At 48.2% G+C, this 22959-nt stretch overlaps 1 long non-coding RNA gene across 1 annotated transcript in view; it reads right to left on the bottom strand.

The window, feature by feature from the left end:
* Positions 1–4386: 4386 nt before the first annotated feature.
* The window catches only part of LOC146186473 (uncharacterized), a 123503-nt gene continuing 104930 nt past the window's right edge, over positions 4387–22959 (bottom strand). The window contains exon 6 of the long non-coding RNA XR_014708112.1: positions 4387–5800. This is a non-coding gene — a long non-coding RNA (uncharacterized LOC146186473). The remainder of the gene's footprint in view (positions 5801–22959) is intronic.

Here is a 22959-nt window from a genome sequence, read left to right as displayed (position 1 = left end):
GATTGCTGTAGATTGTTTCATCGCTCTGCACGTTAGCAGCATCATCTCTTAGAGGCGTTCCTTCTCTAGCTGACGGTGTTTGTAGATGTCAAAAAGAAGCCGCGCCCGCTTTACTGCACTCGAATAATACATCTCGAGAAAGAAGCAGAAAATCCACCTCCAGCCAAGTCCAGTGACGTCGGCCTACTTTCATGACGTCACATGCATGGTTAGCCCCCTCTTTGTTGATAGCGTGACATCGCAGAGGGCTCGAAAGAGCATCAGATTTATACTGTGACGTCACCACTATTTGTGGACGCTATTAACTGAAGGGTCGTCTCCTTCATGGGAGATTTGCCGCTTAGTTCTTGAGCGAAGTTTAGACTTTAGCATACACGCTTGTTGTGCTGATAGGGCGAGACTACCGCTTTCCTCTTGAAATATGCGAAGCACTTGTACAGGTCTCTTGTTAAGGATTTGTGCAGCCAGTAATTTTGGCTTCGGAAACAATTTACACTTAATCCCATTAACTAGTTGCTCTAACGAGGCACGATTGTATCCGGTGTCAAAAGTTGAAGGATCACAAATTTAGAGAAACTTAATTCATGAATATCCAGGTTGCTTCGCTTCAGATTTCAAAGGGGCGATTCGCGCAGTCATGTTCATAACTATAGGCTGCATTATTACTGGATGTGTGTGCAAACGGAGGTTAGCTTATTTTTTTATATTTCGTTATTTACGCTTTCAACTGACAGTACGCAGCGATTCTCATAAATATATATGAGAGAGACGGGTGATACTTACTACGTGAAAAATAATGTTTCTGTAGCAATTATAGTCGCTTTTCTCCGTGCTGCATCGGCGACTGGGAGAATGTTCAAAATGCGCATATGATAATTACATGAGACCATAGCATGATAACGCATATTGCTACGTACGTTACTAACTGATCACTCCGGACCCACAGCGAATTCAGTTTTACCTTTTCTCAGGACCATATGTCACTCGAATGCCAGGCCCATATATATATGGCAGCGAACGTCGAGAAAAAAACAGCACACGCTTGTTTTTCGAAATGAATCACAATTCCTTTATTTCTTCATGAACCTATAGCTTCATAGCAAATACATGTCACCCATTGCTGGACCACAAGGCACAGTCAGCAGAGGTTGCAGGCAATGATGTGTCGGTGGTATTCCTGCCTAGCAGCGTGCTTTAGGTTCATACTTACCTCTTCAGGAGAAAATTAAGTTCCATCTTCTGAGTGCATGAAAATTTTTGCTTACTTATCATAGTGCGTTTGTAGTACTGTCCCTGCTGGGGAAAAGCAACTGTCTAATTACCCAGGGCCATGTATGTAGTTTCATTTGCAATAACATAGATATCACTGAAGCGTGTTTTCCTCTCTGTTGAGGACAGATAATCATGAAACACAGTTTTCTAAACGCCAAATATATTTTAACTTTTTTTACTTGCCTTATACATAATCTCAACCATGCTCAGATGATTTCATGTTGTCTTTCGAGATTATAATTTCTTTAAGCTTGAGCACGAACGAATGCAAGTAAGTTGTTGACTACAAATCTTATTATCGGCAGGCTGATTGCAACTGATCAATTAATGAAAATGTAACGAAAACCTCGATGGAGACCTTCAGTATGTGCATATAAATTGCGCTTACTGCAGCAAAGCTACGACTTGTAATTATATATGCAGCACCTTTTTAAAAGTGCATGCAGCATTGTCTGAGATACGGCCGCTATTCAATAAAAGTGTTTCTACTGAATAAAATGTAAAACTATAGTTTCTAATTTTGGATTCAGTGCCCACTCAGCGGTAGCATCAAACGAATACGATAAGCGGGCTCACTTTATATAAAACAAGTAAAAAAAAGCTAATTTTGCGTAACACTTGCTGCCCGTTTCCTACTTTCAAAGTAATGTGATCCGAATTCATTACCCCTAGTAATTACGGTAGTTAAAGATACGGCTGATACAACTGCAGTGTAACCGCGATTTAGGGGGAAAAGTTGAACACTCGGCAAGAGAAGGATGTGAGGGCGCTTCTCCTTCATTTAATATGTAACACGAAAAGAAAAAAAAAGCTACAAAGTGAGAATAATTAATGCGCAAAATAAAAGGAGGACATTGTGCATTCCGGAGAGGAGAAAAAAAGTACCTTCCAGACATCTGAAATCTCTGTCGTCCCAATTTTGGTACCTCCTTTGTACTGTACACACAAATGCGACCAACGCGGTGTAATCATGTGGTTTAGAGGGCCCAATTCTTGCACCAATTTCTAAGAGATCGCGTTAAACGAACGTTCCTCGGTCCCACCAGCCTTGAATAGAGTCAACACGGATATCTAGTGCCTTAAAACAGTCTACATAGCTATAGTGTTCCTGTCCACGCTTGAAAAACGCGTAGGCGTTCTCTGGCAGCATATATTATGGCTGCGGTCGCGACACGGCATATATTATGACAATCGTATTATCCTCCGTCGCTTTCCTCTGTGCGGAGGTTGGGGCCACTTCTCTCTGTGGCCTAAATATAACAAAAAATTTGTATATATGATTTTACTGTTGTAATCTGTGGGAACTGTGGTGGCAAACATAGTCGTTTCGAAGATGTTACATTACACATGTTACAAACGCCAAATTCCCTGGCGAGTGTTTATGCATGTTTATGATATTATAAATAGGCTCTTTACAGTGCACGATACATAAATAGTGAGTTTAATAAGGTAATCCAATCGCTTAGAGGGACAGATAATAGCGGGGTGCGAGTACGCATGCGCACGACGCTGCAGGTGCCGCTTTCATTTTGATCATGCGCACTCGCTCCCCACTATTACCCTGCCCTAATAACCGATTGGGCCACCCGGGTATAAACTAGCTAACAAAGCATGGCTACCCCGTGAGTTGAGTTATAGAGTGGAATACCACTTGAACGAACGAAGTTATACGAAGTATTCAGTTTTAAGAAATTTATTAAATTCCCCCACCGAAGCTCCATTGAACGCTAAGCAAAAGCCCTTAGTTTTAACGAAATTAGTTATTGCTCATCTCAGTTCTATACGAACATTTTCCGCGACGTCATATTTTGTCTCTTACGTCATATTGAGCACTTCAACAAGCACAATTCGCACTTTTTGCGGCGAATTTTACGTTCAGAGCCACTTTTCATTACAGCGTGAAGAAAAGTGGCAGTCATTTAGCTTTAAATTGAATTAGCTTGTAGCCAGTCGAATCCATAGCTGGCATTGCACACTTAATTGGCTCGACAGTCATAACCAGCCATAGCGAGAGCAGCATCAACTTTACTGGCATTGAACTTCAAGAAAGGTGTACATATGCATGTTGATTAACCATAATCTGCTGAAGCAGTGAGCTGCTTGGAGAAAATGAAGGCCTTTGCTGGGCCCAGCAGAACATTCTGCCGGACAAGGTTCACGGGAGCTTGCACACAATGATTTAGTTTAAGACCACTGCAGGCCTAATTTCGAAAGGCCTGCAAGAGGTTACTGCATTATTTGCTTGCAAATGAGCGCAGTGACAAATGGTTTGCGATATGATTTGGACACCCGATGTTTCTTGAAGATCAACCTGGCACACACTTACTTCAATTCAGCGAGTTTTCATTTTAACAAACATTTTCCTCAGGTCCCTTGAAATTCGTTCAAGTGAAGTTTCACTGTATATGCTTCAGCGCAGAGTACTAGTTCATAGCTTGTACTCGTCGTTGCCTTGAGAAAGCAGATCGCTGGTTAAACGTCTAATCAACTCGATCACAGACTGTCGAAACATGGTGTGGGCGGAATGCCTTCTGAACATTTTCGACTGCGAAAATGTTTCATATCATAACTATAGGCGTAATCACACCTAATAGGACTATAGTTAACATTTTTTGCTTCCATTTATTCAGTTTCTTACAGAAAGAATTAGCACCCGATTTACTTCGTAAAACGATGTGTAGATTCATTGCTAAACTGCGTATCTTCGTTCATATATTGGTAGTTGTGCAGCGTGGGATTAAATTTGCTATGATCACTTTCAGCGATGAGGACGAAATGCGATAGCATACGCCCTTTCGACTCCGCTTAAGTAGTAATACGGTTCGCAATAAAGGCTTTAGTAATGTCCAAGAATTGCGTTGTATCAGGATTTTCGTAATTCCGACTATTTTGTGTCTCCAATCACCTCTGCGCTGCAAGATGAAATTGGAGGTTTCCCTCCCTCTCTATTTTGTCACCTGTCATTCTTGGCAGGTGGATCTGCCGTTAATTAAGCCGATACTCCATTCCCAAACAAGACATCTTTCTATAGCGATCGTACTTCGGTTTTTGCATCCATTGCTCACGTTGATGAAGACAGCATGCAATGCACAGCGCGTTACGCCACACCGGCAGTTTAGTACTCGGGATGTTGGGTTGCAGCGGTGTTCCATATAGTCACTGCCTCTTGGTGGCATGGTCACTCTAGTTACCCTTCTACTGATTGTTGTCTTGCAGTATCAATTTTATAACACCTAACTGAAGGCTTTGCTTAAAGTTCCTGGACACAGAACATTTTTTCATTCTATTAAATACCACGTTGAAACGAAAAAAGTAAAAGCGCGAAGGGGCGGAGTGAACTGTATATAATAAAGGGGCCTGCGAAGCGGATCGGTTCAGAGGAAGGTTTATTATTTATATCAAGAGAACTTCTGCCTTATATTTTTCTACTATAGAACGTAGTGTCACGGCTACAACCTTAAGCAACATCCACATGTCTTCTTTTCTTTGTTCTCGTAAAAAGTGTAGACATTACTGCATCTGTTGCCGAAGAAGGTCCCTCTATAGCAAGGGCAGACTATCACGCTGGCTGGAGCGTTCTTTTATTTCCGCTGTTTTCAAAGTGTGCCACATCTTCAGCTTCCCTGGAAACGAAATGATGTAAAAGAAAATATTACGCTGGTCTATTCGCTGACTTCACATCACAGACGGCCGTACGTTGCCTTACGCACACACGCACGCACGCATGTCACTCGCTGCCTAAAATAAACGGAGTAAGGGCGGCGCGGTATGATGTCTTGGCTGCGTCGTTTCGTATGTACCACACAAACCTCTCTAGAACCGAATTTGTAGTCTTGGGGCAAACAAATTCGGATCTACAGGGTAGATGTAGAACACTAGAGCTCAACTTGCGCTGATCCAGGTTGCCGCCGCTGATTCTGCTGATCACTACGAGTGGCAGTCGTCTTCTTGCTTCTCTTTGACACGAGACACGCTTCTTCTTCGACATCACACCCTGTACCACCCGTATACCCTCCGGTCTAACTTCGCACACCCCGTGCCTCCCCGTTCCGTGACTTTGATTCGATTTGATTAAGGGACCCGAAGAAGCGTATTGAATAGAACGGGAGGGGCGGGGTAGGGATGCAGGGCTAGGGGAGAAGAAGAAAAGGAGGGCAGGAGAATCTCGCGGACAAGAAGAGACAGCGGGCCCTATACGCGCAGTCCAATCAGTAGCAGCGCGCCTCCGAGGCTGCCGCTCGTAGGACGCGGCAACGCCCAGCGTCACTCAGGGCGATGGTAGGAGGGGGGTGGGGGCCCGCTTTCTTGTCCGAGTCGCCCACGGCAGTTTGTCTTCTCTAATTGGGCCCGGGGAACCCCTCTCTTTTCTTTTACATTTTTTTTTTTTTCTGCGCGCTTCTCTGTCCACTTGATCAGCCAGGCTAGGCTGCCGACTCCGGTCGTCCACTCTTTGTCGCGTGCATGGCTCGCACAGCTCGCACAGCTCGGATGCTCTCCCGCTGCTGTTGCTTTGGGGGTAGTGGGGTGCCTGCAAAGATTGGAACACGCAAAAAAAATAAAAATTTCGCCACAACCATTGTTGCACGCTGCGGCGGCACTCTGTGGAAGTAAAGTTCACTTTCTGGGAATGAACCTCCGTCGCCTCTTACTTTCTTTATCTTTATCGTGTCAACCAGTTTTGTCGCCTTTGCGCGAAAGGGATGACGAACTCGAACCTTCTGGGTTCCGAGTCAGTGTCGGCCATTCAATCACAGGGCTGCCTCCCTCTGTTATTCGTCTTTTGTTTTTATTTTTACTCCTTGTTCACAACTGGTCAACACCTTGAAATTGAAATTGGTAATAAGGCTTACAAGCTGTCGTAAAAGCTGCAGGTGGCGAATCTGATAACCAATGCAATCTTTCGTGCAGATAGTTGTAATTTATAACCAGAGAATTAGTTCTTCGGGTAAGAAAAGGAATAGAGAAATTTAACATAACGGAGGCGTACTGACGTAGACGTAAAGTTACGCATTCCGGTTTACCGAACACCCGCTGCGCACAAGCAGTAGGAAGGGAGGGCCCAGATGTGGCCACTGCTTGTAGGGTGTCTTAACTGCGAGCGCACCTAGGCGTCCGGTAAACAGGTGTACTACGTCTACGCTAGTAAGTCTCCGCTATGTCAAAAGCCTCTACTGCTGCCTGCGCTGGTGCGTGCCTTCGTTATACGTGCGTGTCAAAACGTGGACTGCATCATTGAATACCTGAACAAAAATAGTGGCTGCGTGCGCGACATGACACAAAGTTGTCCACCCCGTCGCTTCCCTTTACCTCTCATCACCGCAAAAAGAAAATTCCCTCTTTAAAAAAGTAATTTCATTCCCACGCTCTATATCCTATATCGTCATTCCTAACGCCGCAGAATGCATTGCGCATTTTACAGGTTTTCAGTCATTTCCCGGATACAAGATTTGCGGCTGCCTGCCACAACTTCCGTTGCTTTTGTATACAGGCGTGAACTTAAGAAGCACTCTGATTAGAGCTGTTAAGGACGAAGGACGTATTTATGGCCTACAACACGGACAAAGCACTCTTTGGAAGATAACGTTTCGCACACAAGCGTCCCTTTTACACGCTGCCTTCGAGCATAAGCAGCTCCTTTTACCAAGCAGGGGTCCCGAAACAACGAAGAAGCTTCATTGCGCGCAAGCCTTATAATAAATGAGCCAGCTGCCGTGACCACAGGTATCAGGAGATGTCGCGCGTAAGGCTCCCTTGTGCCGCTTCCATTTCAGTGCTCACATCGTGACAGGCGTCGTCTAATCAGCCGCGCTTATCTGATAAGCGGACCACCGGCGCTGAACGCGTTTGCCTCCCGAACACTTCCGTTAAGAGTGGCGAAAAAGAAGAGAAAGCCAGCAGTATCTCATTATCCACAAAAGAACACAACAAAACCACTAAACACCAAGACACGCCGGAAAGGTTCACGAAGGAGGGGGGTTACGACCTCCCCATCCGCCAAGAAATGTCAAGAAAGGACCGTGCCGAAGGGAAGGCTACAAAAAAGCGACCCGGCAACGAACGTGACTCGCATCGCTAGCACGCGAGCGCGACACTGAACGACTTGTCGACAGCTCTAGATTGGCGGACACGAAGAGCCATGGCGAGCTATCTCTCAGGGCTCTTATCCCGAGCTCTTTGGGAGGATGCACTTCGTGCGCACAACAGGACGTCCCGCGGTGTCTTTCCACACATATGGGCTGAATGCTCAGGCGATTTTGAAATCTGCGGGCGCGCCATGTGCACCTTTGCCGTCAAATAAAAGAATGAAGCGTATATTTTTGTGCTTTGTGACTAAGTGTGCCAGTAATTATTGCGTATATTTGGCCCCCACCGCATATATATGAGGCAACGGGCTTTTCTTTTTGTATTTTTTTTTTAATGCTGCACCAGGCCGCATCGATTCTGACATCGAAGCCACAAGAAGCTCAGTGGGCTGCCGTTCTAGGATTCAAAACGTTGTTTTTATCCAGTTGGTCGCCAGCGGTCCATTCGGACTGTAATGACGAGGGTAAGCCAGTTGATAGTTCTAGAAATCACGTTGGAGGGGAGAGCCCGAACGACTGTTTAGCCGGCATACCGACCTCGCAAGGGCGACAGTCCCGCATCGAAGATCGCCCTTAATCACGCGGCGACCGGCGTAAACCGAGCAAATTCCTCGCTTTGAAGAGAACAAAAGCGAAGAAAGAAAATGGGAGAATCTTGGTGAATGATTATGGAAGCCAAAGTGCACCCCCCAGGAAAACACGAGCGCGAAGTGGCGTTCGCAAGAAAAGAAGAGGTTCCGCGCGGGGTGGACGGCTGCGCCGGACGGGCGCAAGAAGAGAAGGGGATGTCTGCCGTCGACGGGCGACTATCGGGAAAGCCGGAGCCGCCATGAATCATTTCGCTGACATGGGACCGCCATCTTGGAAACCAGCCGAGAGACGGTACGTAGAGGGAGGGGGAAAAACGCCGGAGGCGGAGAAAGGGCGAGAGAACAGACAAAAAGAAGGGACGGAAACAGAGCTGGGAAGAAGCGGCGGCGGCAGCAGAAGCAGCAGCAGCGAAGCGGGGGAAGAAGCAAAAAAAGAAAAGCGAGAACGCGATCGACGCGCCAAAAAGAACAGAAAAAGCGTCAGGGCCCCAGCAAAAAAGGAGAGAAGAAAGAGCAGAAGCGAAAAGTGGGCGGAAATAGAAGGGACAGGGGTGGAGGCAAAGCGGAGAGATGTACCGGAGGGGGCGAAGGAGGAAGAGACGCTCGGGCGCGCTTCTTTTTGTGCGCGCTCGAATCGGGCTCGCGTGCGTGCGTGAGCAAGCTGTGGAAAGGGGCGTGTGTGGGGTTGTGGAGGAGAGAGGAGTGGGGTGGAGGCAGAAAAAGCCCTCCCCTTTCGTGATCGCGAAACGAAACTTGCGCAGCCGCCGAGTTCATGGAACATACGGGTGCGCCTGAGCTGACGCCGCCAAAGAGCGCCAAAAATGCCCCAGAAAACAAAGAGAAGCAAAGAAGATGAAGGGAGGGTTGAAAAGAGAAAGAGAGAGCGACAGACAAAACCAGTCCGCCTTCGGTATATGCCGCCGCCACTGCTCGCGAATTCGCCGCGTCTCGCTTTTCTTTTCGCCGTGTTTCGTGCTCGGCGATCTCGGGAGTTCTTGCTTTTGTGAAGCCGGCGCCCGGCCGTTTTTAACGTTTTTCCTTCTTGCTTTGGTTGTTTTTTATCGCTTTTCAGTTTCCCGCCGCTGGTTCGGTTCCTTTGGCTTGTTTTAGTTGTCCTCCGCCGCACCCTCACTCCCTGTACCAAACTCTACCCCCTTGAACCTTTCGGTGTTTTCCAATGGTACCCTGGATGTCTTTCATGCTTGTTCTCTTCTTTCCGGTTTTTCTGAAATTAGGATCGTGCGCGGCACGAAAAGCCAGAGAGGGACGGGGTCGGAAAAAGGGAGGATACCAAGAGGCAGGACGAAAAAATAAAAATTAAAAAGGCATCCCCCTTTTCAAAAGGAGGAACTGGTTTCCACGCCAAGTGAGCCGCTGGTGGGCGGCTAGACCGCGGGTTGAAGAGGCACATTTTTCTGACTGGGCATCACGTTCGCGCTTCCAACAGCGTGCCCGCCTGCCTACCCCGTTCTGCTGATGCGCAGTTGGGTGTGGGAGGGAGCATGCGTCTGCAGTGAAGGTGCTTGGTGGATGTGTAGGCAAAACGGCGCGGTGATGTGTTTGCTTCTTTTTTTTTTTTTTTTTTTTTTTGCCGGGGGGGGGGGGGGGGGGCGATTGGGAGGGTCATGCGTTATAGTCACCTTGCAATGGTATCTGATGACTTGCATGGCGCATGACGGATTCGAACAAGGCAGATCATTTTATCTCCCATATTGGAGAAACAGGGAGGGATTGTGATGCACGGCCCTTTTAAGAACATTGTAATTACAGGCTTGCAGGAAGGTGAAGACATCATTACATTTTTTTTAATTCTTAATGGGCGCTTTACATAGATGTCTCGGCAAATAATATTGCTATCTTTCTCGTGCACTATAGCGGAATGTGCGTGGCACCATTTACTCGACGGGCCACAATTTGAAACATTAGGTCGTTCCATGTGCGCAGCCGTCGAAATAAGGAAACATCTTTTATTTCCCACAGCGGATGGTTCCTGCTCGTCCGAGCAGGATGTTGATGATAATGAATAGTTGTCCAATGCAAGAGCACCCGGAGCATTGTATGCGTGGATTTCGGTCTACGGGAGTGCTTTCGAAGCTTGCATAGTTTCTGGCAAGTCACTGTTACGATATGAATGGAACGCATCGCAACCATGCGTTTCAAGGCGCCTCGCCACAACGATGACGCTGAAAAATCTGGCTTCTTTTGCAGTACAGACACTGACATAGCCGTGAAGAACTATGTGTTCGAAGTCATGAACTCTGATTAAGCACGCAAATGTACAAGGTGAAAGCAAGTTATTTTAAGGTAGAAATGTATGGAGGGCAAACATGCCTAGCCCGTATCGATGAAAGTTGCCGACAAGGTAACGAAGAAACGTATTCAACGTGTTTTAATGCGTATAATGACAGCTAGCATGGTACACTAAAAGCGAAAAAAAAAGTAAACAGGGATCCGAAGCCAAAGCGTTTGTAGCAGTGATGTACATTACCATTACTGCAAACGATCGAACAACACCGGATACCGACTTTTCTCCCATCTGAAGCAAAGAAATCTCAGAAGCTGGCAAGCTGCTCCCATTTTAGCTGCAACTCTTTGTGCCTGAATGTGAGAAGAAAACGACGCTCTGTTCTGTCGTTCAAGCTTCCTAAGTATAGACCAGCAAAGAGAACAGAAAGAGCTCATGTGCATGAGCGGCCTAAGATACAGGAGCGCGAAAATAAAGACAGAGGACCGCGTCCTCTCCCAGTCGCGCACGGGTGCGCCATGATGTGAATAAGAGAGAGCAATCCTTCAGTCAGTAGTGCACCGCACCACTTCAGTGCGAATCCGGAATGAAACGGAAGGGCGAAGGCAAAAGAGAAGAAACAAAGCACGCAGAAGGGTTCGCGGGCAATCCGATTGCCTTGTTCACGACACCAGCGGAAATTAAATGGTCCCTGGGTTTCGCTTTACATCGCTTTCGGGTCAACACTAAGAACGCAGAGAAAGTGCGTACGCATATAAAGTTCGAAGAGCAAACTTCAATGTATGGCGTAAAAAGAATAAATACAGAAACGCACCGGTAGAAGAAAGCTAAAAAGAATAAAGCACAAAGTCCCATACGGGACCCACGGCTCCGCCTTGCTCAACAATGCGTTCTCCTTTCTCGCTACATTTGTAAAGCGGGAGTCGGCGCTCGTTTGTCTTCATGAATTGCCTGATTTATCGCCGTATATAGGGCCACGGGAGCGGCTCGCAGCGCGCCAACCCTTTCCCATGCGAGCGCATTTTCGGGGAGGGGCTGTAGTGCCCGGTGGGTCGCGCAGAACGCTCTATCTGTAAGAGCTCTATACTCCTCAGGCTACACAGACACTGGTATCCCCATACCGAAGAAGTGGCCCATTCACGCTTGCCCTTTTATGGAACCGAAGCTCGGCCTATATAGCAAAAACAAGCGACCGAGTGAGAGTTCAGATTTATATATGTAACAAGTACTCAATCTGAGCTCGGAGATACTGCGCAAGTACACTCGAACGTTGCACCATGCACGGAACGGGAAGTGTGGCGGACGAATACGTGTTATAACCCCTCGAGTTATAACCCCCGGCACACACACACGCAGGCAGACTGGCGCGCGGCAGAGGGAAAGCATCCCCCGACTAACCTTTCTTTGCCAGGTCGCGATCCCGATTCCCCCAATCCTGCAGCGGAATAGAGCTTTCACTGAGTCTCCTGAGATTTCGCGATGCATTAGGCGCGCGTGGCTGCGTTTTTTATTCGTATAAGCAACGCTTTGTGCATGAGTGCAGATCTTACTTGAACATTCTGTCTTGATTGACATCGCAGGAAAGAATTTGCGGGGCTAGCGTTTTGATTGCGTTTTTTTTTTAAACGCCAGGAACATTTATGCATCCTCTCTAAATACATCTCTAAATAAACCTTGCACAAAGCAAGAAAAGCTGCGCGCGTTGAGACCGCTCTTCTATCAGCTCGATATTCGTACACAACTGCGTGCTGTTACTATTGCATATATATGGCCTAACGTATCGTGACCTCTAAATTCAACCTACATGTGCCTTAAGGCCCTGATGGAGCTGGGACAGGTAGGTCACCGCCGCTTGCGGCGGGTGCTAGCCTGCCACAGATTTTATCTGTTGTCGTCATTGCACCCGCCACTGCTTTGGTGGTGGACAACGGCTGTTTTTGAGGCGCGCGTCTTTCTCTCCCTCTTCTTTTTCTTTCTTCTGTACTTTCTCTCTTCTGTTTGCACGAGACAGCGGAGGTGGCTCAGCTACAGAGCCAGTAGCAGGTTCGTGCATTTCTTTTCCTTCTTCCTACAGCCACAACAACAACAGCCGCGATTGTTGTCCCAGAACAAGTCACTTACATGCGTGTGACCGTGGCCGCTCACTCAAACGAGACATCGAAAAACGAAAAAAAAAAAAAAAGAAAGAAAACGCGAAATTTAGCGTTAGTGCCAGCCTCTCCCTAACTGCGCAGCCACAACAGAGTGGCGGCATGCAGCTGGCTTCGCTTGCGCTGTGGCGAAAGCCACGCGTTCCGTTTTCCCGCGCTTCCCACACCTCCGCTGTCAAGGCGGAATCTTATTCCGGCAGTTTTATGGCACACAGTAACAATTACGAGCCCATAAATCGTCCGCGGCCGCCCGTGAGGACGTTTCACGCACGCGCGGCGACGCGAACGCTCGTTGGCTCTAATTTATGGTCGCGGCGGCGTTCCCGGCGCTCGCTCTCGCCGTTGCCTCCACCGGCGGTGACGACATGACGACGGACGCCGCCGAGACTGCGCATGGCCGCGTCTCGGACGCATACATTGTACGCACTTGTGGCCACGCGACGTGTTTTAAAGATTGAGTCACGAGTCACGACGTGGCATTGGCGTGCGAAAAGGTGTTTTGTTTTGATGCTTGGCGAGTGTTACGTTTTACGCCGGCGGGCGCTACACGTGATTATCTTTCATTACAGCTTCTCGGCACATTCTCGTCAAGCCGCCGCGGTGGACCGCCAGAAGGGACAAAAGACACTGACTTCGTCACTAAGCGGATACGTGTTTTTACGAGTACCGGTTGACATGTTTAATTCGCGCACTGCCTTGTGCATTTTATACTCGCGATGTTATGTAAATAATCAGACACTTATCATAATATTAGTCCTTGTTATCTCAATTATGTTCATTGGATGATAAGGATATCTCTCCGTATCAGCCTAAATTAACCTTGCAGCTTACCGCGTCTTATAACGTGACTGTATCTATAACAACGACAAAAACAAGGCATAATCTGCAGGACATGCATGACTGAAAAAAAAAAAAAATGTGTGCATTTATTTATTATTAAAGATGAAGATAAGTGAGCTTTTGGCATTTTTTAGTGGGAAAGCACCAGAACTATCAAAACCGTCTAGCGCCTGTATGTCGACAAAAATATGCACGTGATGTCGAATAATCAATATTGTGACGCAGCAGTTCCTTGTGCCCGCAGCGTTCAGGGTGACGTCATACCATTTCGCTTCTCATCTGCATCCACCTGCTAGTCGAGTCGAAAGGTTGTTTGCGATAGGGAATTAAAGCGACGCCATATTTATTTACAATTGCATTCATTGTTTGCCCTTAATTGAAAGTGGAGGTGCCCGCTGGGAGGTGCATGAGACTACGACTTTCCTTTCACCAAAGCCTAAACCAGCTTTAGTCGTTTAAGCCCCATTAAAACTTCCTGTTGGGCGAGTTGGTAGTTCATCTTGATCTTCAAGCCCCGCCACGGTAGCGCAGTGGTTAAGATGTATCGTTTAGTTAGTACCCGGGCTCAACTCGACCGCCAACGGTTGCGTTTCGATGGAGGCGAAACGGAGAGGAGTCAGTGTTAGTGTACGTTAAAGATCCGGAAGTGGCTGAAATTACTCCGTAGCCCTCCACTATGGTACCCTTTTCTTTCTTTCCGCTTTCACGCACACCTTTCTCCTCTCTCTTACTGGTTCAGGTGTCCACAGAGAAAGCGGGACAGATACTGCGTATTTTCGTTCCTGTAAACCAATTTACCACTATACTTTCGCACCTCTTAATCCACTCAAGCGAAGCTAAATCCAGAGCTATTTATTTTTTTAATGAAAATTTCTGTCCTCTAGCGTTGCCCGTACTCTACGAATATACATTGACGGAAGCCGCAGGAACTCCGTTCTCCATACCGCAGCGGCAAGGGGAGCGCGGATCACAGCGGCGGTGCCGGCCGCTGCAGCATCGCTTATCGGGGTCGGAGTAACGTAGTAAAAGAAATTAGTCGCACTCTTTTTCAGAGAAGAATGATTCCACCATCAAGAATGGGAGGGCTGCAGGGAGACCGGGGGTGGGAGGTGGGGGGGGGGGGGGGGGGGGGGGCTTGAAGACTCAAGAGAAAGATACACACATTACACTAGCTGCCGGGAAAGGGAAGAGCACCATTGGCGAGCGAAATAAATCGCACTCCAGAGGGGAGAAAGAATGAGGCGAGAAGGAGAGCGACAAAACGACGGCGATTTTTCATACAAATGGCCCCGCTGCGCGGGAGCGCGGCCGAAAGGGAAAGCCCTTTTCTCTCTCTTCTTGCACCGCGTGTATGGCATATCGGTCGCGCGGTCGGTCGGTCTTCGCGGTTGCCGCGGAACTGTTAACGCCGCAGAAGAGGAGAGTATGTAGCCGCGGCTCTTGAGAGTTATAAATAGGGACCGTTTAAGCAGCGCCAGGAGCCCAGGCCGCCCGGTTCGGTTTATTACGAGTGCGCGCGTGTGTAAGCGTCCCCCTCCCAGTGCTTTGCTTCGCGCGAACTCTCCCTCCGCGATATGGATATGCACGTGCTATTACGCGTGCTCACGTGATAACGGACAAAGTTTGGCCTACGCTTTACCCCCCCCCCCCCCTCCCTCCTTCCCCTTTCGTTTTCGGCGGTGCGAATGTTTACGCACGCATTCCCATACTGTACACACGAGGGTCGCCGTCTTTACGCCGTAAGACGGCGAGCGCTGATGTGAGAAACCACGTGCGTGTATTATAGATGCTTGTTTATGGCGGCGGGGAGTTCGTAATAGCGCGTCCTTTCTCGATGACTCTCCACCAGGCCGTCGTCCCGTAGAGGGCTTCCCCGCGCCGCCGCTATGCAGCAGCAAGTGTGTACATATACTATAAGCTGCCGAGACGACCTTGCCCCGCAATTCCTGGGGTAGCCCCCTTTAGCACTTCGCGCACCAGACGGGCCTGATAATGGTGCCATTAGATTTCCATTCGAGTGCAGTTAAGCCTGCGCTTGAGTGGAACTGAACGAACCGCTCGCTATCAAGACAGGAGAGGGAGCTGGCTCCGGGGAGCGAGTGAGAGAGGGTGTCGGCCTTTTTCTTACCCTCTCGCCTCGGACATTGTCGCTCGGCCGCGCCTGATGAATGAATGTATGTACTTCTCGTTGGGACGAATGTTTCGCCCAGTGCTTATGGCAGAGACGGAGGGATATGTTAACGTTTGCGTTGGAAGTGCTTTTGAATGGTTCCTGCTTGGTAGAAACGGGCAGCTTACAATGAACAACGGCGTTTTATACGAAAGCTGTTCTCAAGAGCCGTATCTTTTCCCGCGTAGTCGTTGAAGTGTTAATCTGGGTACAGCTGTATGCACTTCGCTCGGATGGACCTATAATATTTTGGCGGTACCATCTCCTCCCACCCATGGAAAGAAAAAAATACATACAGAACAAGCTTCCTTTAAAAAAAAAAAGTCACCTCGTACTCTAATAAAGCGCATCGTCCGGCAGGGACTATAGTGGGATACAATACCGGAAAAAAAGCGGCAAGGAGTCGCCTGCTGCGAATGGCGCTAACAGATTCGCCTGAAAGGTCTATACTTAATCTGCTATAGCGGAACAACGACGGACGTGGCAGGTGAAAGGAGGTTCAGCGCACACCTTAATCGGATTACCTGTCGCGTCATGAGAACTGGCCGGCAGCACATGGCTAAAGGACCCTTTTTGAGGGGCTTTCGTTGATTTTTTCTTGACTTGTATCTCACTTGTAAGAAGAATTTCGTATCTGCCCACTGATTTCAGGCCTGGACCATGAGAACAAAATAGCTTTGTACGCCAAGGCACATCCAAGTGGATTTGAGAAAGCCGTCCGTTCCGTCCGTGTCGGACAATATCTATAGAGGTATGAGCTTGTGTTGTGGCTTCCTGACGCCAACACCTGCCACACGCGAGCACGCACAGCTATAGGCCATTTGAATCATAAATGAATACCCACTGGTTAAATGCAATGCCTATCTCACGCAGCGGTTCCTGCGAACAAGCGGAAACTACTGACGTCATCGCGCATGCGCGGTGTCGTCGCTGTGGTCCGCGAACATTTCTTGGCACGGGGCGCCGCACGCACGGGGTGCGCGACCAGAAAAACGGGTGTCGCTCTCCGCGACATCGGCCACACGCGCTCTCCGCGGCAAGAGTCAGAAATGGAACCGCCGTGGTGCTATTATTAAACGCCAGCACCCGAAAGAAAGCGCGTCCGGCCGGGAGCATTTGTCTTTCTAGGCCGCCGTGTGCCGCTGCGTGAGGGGTGTAGCGCTTGTGCAGAGCGGCAAAGTGCGCTAATTGGGGGTATTAATCATTGTTCCGCACCTAGCGGGGTCTCCCCAACCTCCGCCGCTATACACCGGCAGTCGTCGCTGTTGTGTGCCTCTTATATACAGGCGGCATAGTACATTTCGCGTCGCGCCCTCCCCAAGGACGCAAGGAAACAAAGTTTGTCTGGTTTAGAGCGCGTGTTGAGCGCAGCTGGTTATGCCTCAATCGACGCAAGGAATTAGTTTGCCTCTGGACTTAAGAAGGACTCGCTCGGTGCGAACACGCATACATGAGGATCTTCATTGTTGTAATTCATTTGCAGGCTCCATTTATCCCATTCTTAACATTTTAAGAGGCTTGAGGCTTGAGTGGCGACGACGGCCAGCGTTTACACGGTTTTCGACGTTCTGTCGTACAAGATGAAACCAAAGCTCTAGAGAGACGCTCCACGCGTTCATGTAACGAAACAGCTGTTTCTTGTTTGTGATGGCCAGCGCGTGTATTGCGAGAAAAATGTCGAAAAATTACAAGGTACTTTAGCGACTAAAGCAGTGAAAGGCGAAATCATTGTCTACACAACGTCTAGAAACGTCTAAGTTGAGATCATTAATTATACAATAATTAGTAATTAACTACTCATAAATTAAATTACTTAGTCAATAATTAGTAATTGATTATTGGCATATGGCCATATAAGGCATGCCTTTGCGCATACTGTGGTGGTGCTCTGTGATTGGTCGAGACCTTATGACGTCATCCCGTCTCGACCAATCAGAGCCGCCGCAAAAGCGAGGACGCATTTTGTCCACTACAACGATGAGGCATTAAAGGCTTTCGCCTTAATATCCTTCGTCAAGAACAAAGGAACGAGTCTGATTCCCCAGTAGGAGATTTCGCAACCTTTCAGTCCTTGCAAGTCGGTTTAAAACAACATGAACAGGTATAGTGATTGCAGTTGCATTGGCCACCTGTCTTCGCTCGACGGTAAACATGAATGCACAGCGTGTTCTTATAACGCAGGTTTTGCTTGCTTTCTCTAGAATAGCAAAAAATTAAAATGCTAAAGGTTTATTGGCTGTCCATTCTGTAGTCCGCACGCCTGTTAAGGATATCTCGCAAACAAGAATAATCACTGGTTTGCTCAGCGAAAGCATAATTTCAAACTCGTTCTTACAAGGATTAATTTGCGCTCTACAAGAAGCGAGGAGAATCGGCTGCTTATGTTTCCAGACCAGAACGAGTTTTAAAAGTTAAAAGAAAACAACAAGAATGGCTCTGGCAGAGCTGTTTTTATTTATATTCATTACTTTTGATACCTTCGGTGGTAATCGTATCCGCTGCTGACCACATTGGACGGAAAGTATTTTGCATGCTGCAACATTATATAGTTCGTGCTGTACACTCTTCTCCCTTTACTGCGCACGCTGTGAACAAGCGAGTGCCCACCGAGGTAAATTCTCCTCCAAATTGTCACACCGCGCCTTTGAACGCTAAAACAAGGGTTATGGAAGAAATATGCTATCACCGGGAATACCTGACAGCCGTTAAAGTCGGTCGCAAGTGCCGAAGTATTATACGTTTGGTTCCACCCTCGCATAAGCATACTGGAACTAACACGTGTCTCCCACTAACGAAGCCGAGGCAAGCAGAGCCAAGCCCCGAAGAAAAACGCGGTCGATACCGAGTCCACACACTCGGCTGTATACTTCACGCAAGCGCATCCAAACTCAACACGGCTTCCAGCAGCGCGCAGCTCGCTTTGCAACTGGGCCGAGTCTGCGGAGCGCGCTGCGTCCGCGCCGGTCGGTCTCCTCCATTTCATCCCCCTTCCTCCCCCCGCGTCTTCGCAATGGGAGCGGTCCCCGCGAGACGTTAATTAATGGCGCCGACCGCAGTTCCCCATTTGTCTCCCATCGGCAATTCGTCTTTTGCGTGCAACGGTCTTTGGCGGCAGCAGCGGGAGTTCTCTCTTCGCCCGACCGCTGCTGCTGTACTTTGTAGCCGAGCGAGCATCGCGGCCCCCTCCCGCCGCTGAATGCCGCCGCTTTGCTGCTTGCCGCCTGCCATCGTCGGGTCTCGCGAGTCGACGTCTTGCAGCCGCGGATTCGCCTACAGGTCTGCTGCAGTCCTGAACCTATAGGCGTGCTGTTGTTCCCTTGAACTTATAGGTGCGCTGTTCACCTTAACGTCTGGTGCACTCCTATATAGAGCTTGAGTATGCTGTTGCTTGCGTCTAGATGTGGTGTTCTCATGCTGGGCCGTTTGTTCCCCTGAGCATAAACATCGACATCCTCCTCGTCCTTCCACTGTAACATTTACTGGCGACAAAACGCGAGAAAAAATTAACTCTGACGCTGTTCGAAAATTGAGATAGGCTACACAACGCCCTCTCGAGAACGCATACACGACACAAAAAGAAACAGATGCTACAATTACCCACAAAGAATAAACACGTCGCAACATTAGAAGAGCATATACAAAACAAGGGTACAAGCAGACGAGTTGTGGGCATGACGTGCGCTATGTATACATATACGAAAGCAAATCGCCCGGGACATGCTCGATACACATGAGAAAGTGCAAGTCGCCCAAAGGCCGAGATTGTTTGAGACTGACAAATTCGATTTCACCCGAGACACCAAATATATAGGGCCACGCTCCACGGCCAATATTGTGTCCTGCAACCGGGACCTCAATGCCGCTTTTATTACGATTAAGCTTGACACGCTCAGCGCACTTCAGTTGTTCTGCACTTAATAAGACACCGATGCATTTTATACGTATACCGATCGATTGTAACGATCAGGAAAGGGTAAAACATGAAATAATGACAGTTCTGGAATATGGTTGACGCCATTCGAGTAACATCAACCACGCTTTTCGCTCTATCGGTTCTATACCGTTATGAACTACTGCAGTGGTGCCTAGATATCCCCTATATCCCCCTAACCGATATGGCTACCCTATATTCTATATACATCTCATGAATCGTTTAGAAAACAGGATTACAATAAGCAATTTCAAACAAAAAACACCTTAACACGTTACCAACTTCCTAAAAAATTCTTCTTGACAACAATTTTGCATACAGATGCTTCACTGTTTTCGACATCTGTACCCAGAACAGACCAGGTGAGATAAAAAACAAACAAACAAACAAAAAAAAAAACGTACTGTGCGCAGTCCCTGCTCCGATTACCGAACGCGGAGGGGCGATTACTGTGCTAATGACGATGGTGATGATTTTATTATCTTGAATCGGGTGGGCTGCGCGTTGACGCCCGACTGTAAAGTAACAGTAAACAATAAAGGGCGCACTAAGAACAGCGAAACACTTCTCCACATGCAAACGGAAAGGGTCCTGCGCAGCTGAGCCCACATTTTGTGGAGACTCCTTTTTGTCACCCGTGCTTTTAAAACGGGCTTTGTTAGCGTCACTTGCGCCACCTCTCGGAGGAGGGCCGTTAGGTGTGCGGAAATAGAGCGCCTGAACTATAGCGTAGCACAATTCGGGACCTCTCGTGCCTCATATGGTAACAGACCTGAACTTTAATGTGATCGTAGCTGGAGTTCGCATTGTAAACGCCCTCACTGCAGTTCCGAGAGCTGCCGGGCAATCAGGGCCGCAATCACGCAAAGGAAAATAATATAAAGAAAGGTAGGAATTCTCGGTGAAGATTAATAAGGTGCACCCCAAATTCAGGGCAGTGGTATCTTTCTGCTAACTTTCTTTTCTTCTGCTTGGCTGCATTAATAAAATTAGCGACTCCAACTGATCAACTACGCATCCCATGCGGAACCCCTTACGGAAAAACCGGGAGCAAGGTTACGGCATAAGCCGAGATCCCACACACGAGAAAAGCTCTTACGAACATAAGGGGGGGGGGGGGGGGGGCAGTATTAGGACGTAATGGTGTCCGCCGCTTTGCATCGGTGCCGATTTATCACCCCCCTAACAGCGCGCCCGCGCTCGCTGGTGCTTGGTGCCAATGGATGAAACCCGAGGGTCTCGCGTTTGTGCGCATGCGCGCGCTCCCACGGCCTGCCCCGGCCCGGCGGCAGCCGTAGCGTGAATCAAGGGGGCGGGGGACGTGTACGTAGCTCGCGGGCATCGTGCAACTAGGCGCGCTGACTTCGCGGCTCTCTTCGGCGGGTCGTCTGACACCGTGCGTCTGGTACACGCTTCTGCGAAGGGTCCGAGAACAAAGAACAAAATGGAGATGCGCATTAAACACAAACAAGATATACTACACGCACACGATGGCGGCGGCTGCAGCGGCTTATCTGCGAGCGCATCGTCATTGGAGCGCCGCCGTGTAGTCGGCTCTTTGCCGAGGAGCTTCGGAAATGAGCACGCGCGCTCCGGGTATGCGCGCCGGCCTGGCCGGACGCGCGTCCTTCCTCGTTGCTATCTTGGATGCTAGGAGCGCAAGAGAGTTGGGCGGAGAATGAGAGAGAGGCAAAGGGGGGAGCTAGACAGCGCTGCAGGGGTTGAAAACAAGCCGGTTGCAGCTTCGCTGGAAGCAATGGAAAAACCGCCTGATGATCGTAACAACCGAATGTGAAAACTACTATAAACTCCTCGAGAAGGCAGCGAAGGCCGCGTAAGATTTGGTTTAGCGGGAAAACCCTAAACGACGGATCGAAAATCATTTACGAAATAATTCAGTACAGGCACACAGTTCGAAAGCAATGGGTGGCTTTGCTTGGAATAGAATTGGGAGGTGATAATGCCAGCGAATCTTAAAAACATTTGCTATAGCTAAGATGAATTGGAGTAAACAAGCTAAGAAAAAACTGGCTGGTATTCGAAGCGCTTGAACACGTTCTGTGATTGACCCTGTTTTGACAAATATATGTGCGAGTAGTGTAAAGCTTGGAGGGGTCATGTTTCATGGAATTACGCTCCGAAGGTTGCTATTACAAACTATATATAGAAGGAAACGAAGATCGAGGTTAACAAATGCAGCGATAACGAGCTAGGCCGAGCGCCCTTTACGAAGATGGTGCGTGCGACCACTTCCGCAGCTGTATATTACGTGATTTGTACTATCGACAGGGAAGACTTCGGTGCTGTTTCCATCTCCAGCATCGAAACTTGAACCGCGGCGTCAGTTTGAATAAGTAAAAATGAAACCTTTTTTTTTTTTTTTTTCTGCAAAACAATAAGAATGGGAAATGTAGAGCATGCACGCCGTGGTCAACGGTGAGTACAAGCAGCATGGCAACAAGGAAATAAAGGTCAACCAAATTAGGCGGCACAAACACTGTGCTTAGTCGGCTATCCCTTAAGTTACTCTGACCCTAGATGCTAGCATTCAAATCGATATTAAAAACAAAGTTCAGGTAAAAAAACAGATCGTTTTTTTGTTTGTATTCGTAGACAAAAGCACTTTTGGCATCAACATCTACACCACTGCTAAGATGTCATAAAAAATTGTTACGTTAATACTGATTTTCAACCCTAACAAAGGTTGCCCCTTCACGTAAGTTCTTTTTCCTTTCGCCTTGTGAGCGGAGCACGACAGGAGGAAGTTCTTGGCTCCCATCCACGAGGAGACAACTGCGACGCGCGAGCCGCGACGGCAGGGGCACATTAAAATTAGTGCATAATTAGTGGTTTGGAATTACATTCCCGACATATCAGAGACCGCACATATCACCTCTGGTCTAATGACGCTGCGGGCGCCAGTGCCTCCAATTACGAAAGAGATTTCCCGAAAGGCTGGCGAAGTGGGCTACACTGAGCCGGCCTGGTCGCAAGGAGGAAGTGGAGGACTGAACGATTAGGAAGGCGCCGAAACGTCTTATCTGCAATAATAATGCGGCAAAATTTGCGCATCGTCGCCACAGCAAGCGCCACTTTTCCTCAAAGGCTCCGGAAGGAAGAGAGAAAAAGAATCCAAATACGGAAACAAATAAAAATGCCAACATAAAGAAGCTATTTATCATAAATTTAACATAAAATATATATTTGAAACAGTTTATGAAAATTTTTATTTTTATCCGCGCACCTTACAAGATGCTTCTTAGCGGCCGTCCTTCGTATTGGTTTGCAAAGTGGTAGCCTCTGCGTAAGTCCCAGTCAAAAGTATTCAGGTTGGTTTGGTTTGTAGGGTTTTACGCCCCAAAGTGACTCAGGCTTCTAGAGACACCGCAGTGGAGGCCTCCGAAAGTTTCGACCACTTAGGATTCGTTCACCTGCACTGACATCGCACAGCACACGGGCGCCCTGCTTTTCGCCTCCCGATCGAAAAACGGCAGCCGCGATTCGGATTCGATCCCGCATCCTTGGGCACACCACTTCACCACCATGGCGGCTTTATCGCTTCTAAAATGTGTTCCGCTTTGGAAAACGAGGAGCGCTACATGACTGAGATATGAAATTCCATCGGGCTGTGCACCACCAGAGAAACTGTATACAGATGGTCCTGTCAATTGGATATTA

Source organism: Amblyomma maculatum, chromosome 6 (assembly GCF_055883805.1).
Source record: "Amblyomma maculatum isolate TAMU_Amacu chromosome 6, ASM5588380v1, whole genome shotgun sequence".
NCBI classification, from domain to species: Eukaryota; Metazoa; Arthropoda; class Arachnida; order Ixodida; family Ixodidae; genus Amblyomma; species Amblyomma maculatum.
Note: the sequence above shows the minus strand (reverse complement) of the source record. Positions and strands in the feature narration are given on the sequence as shown.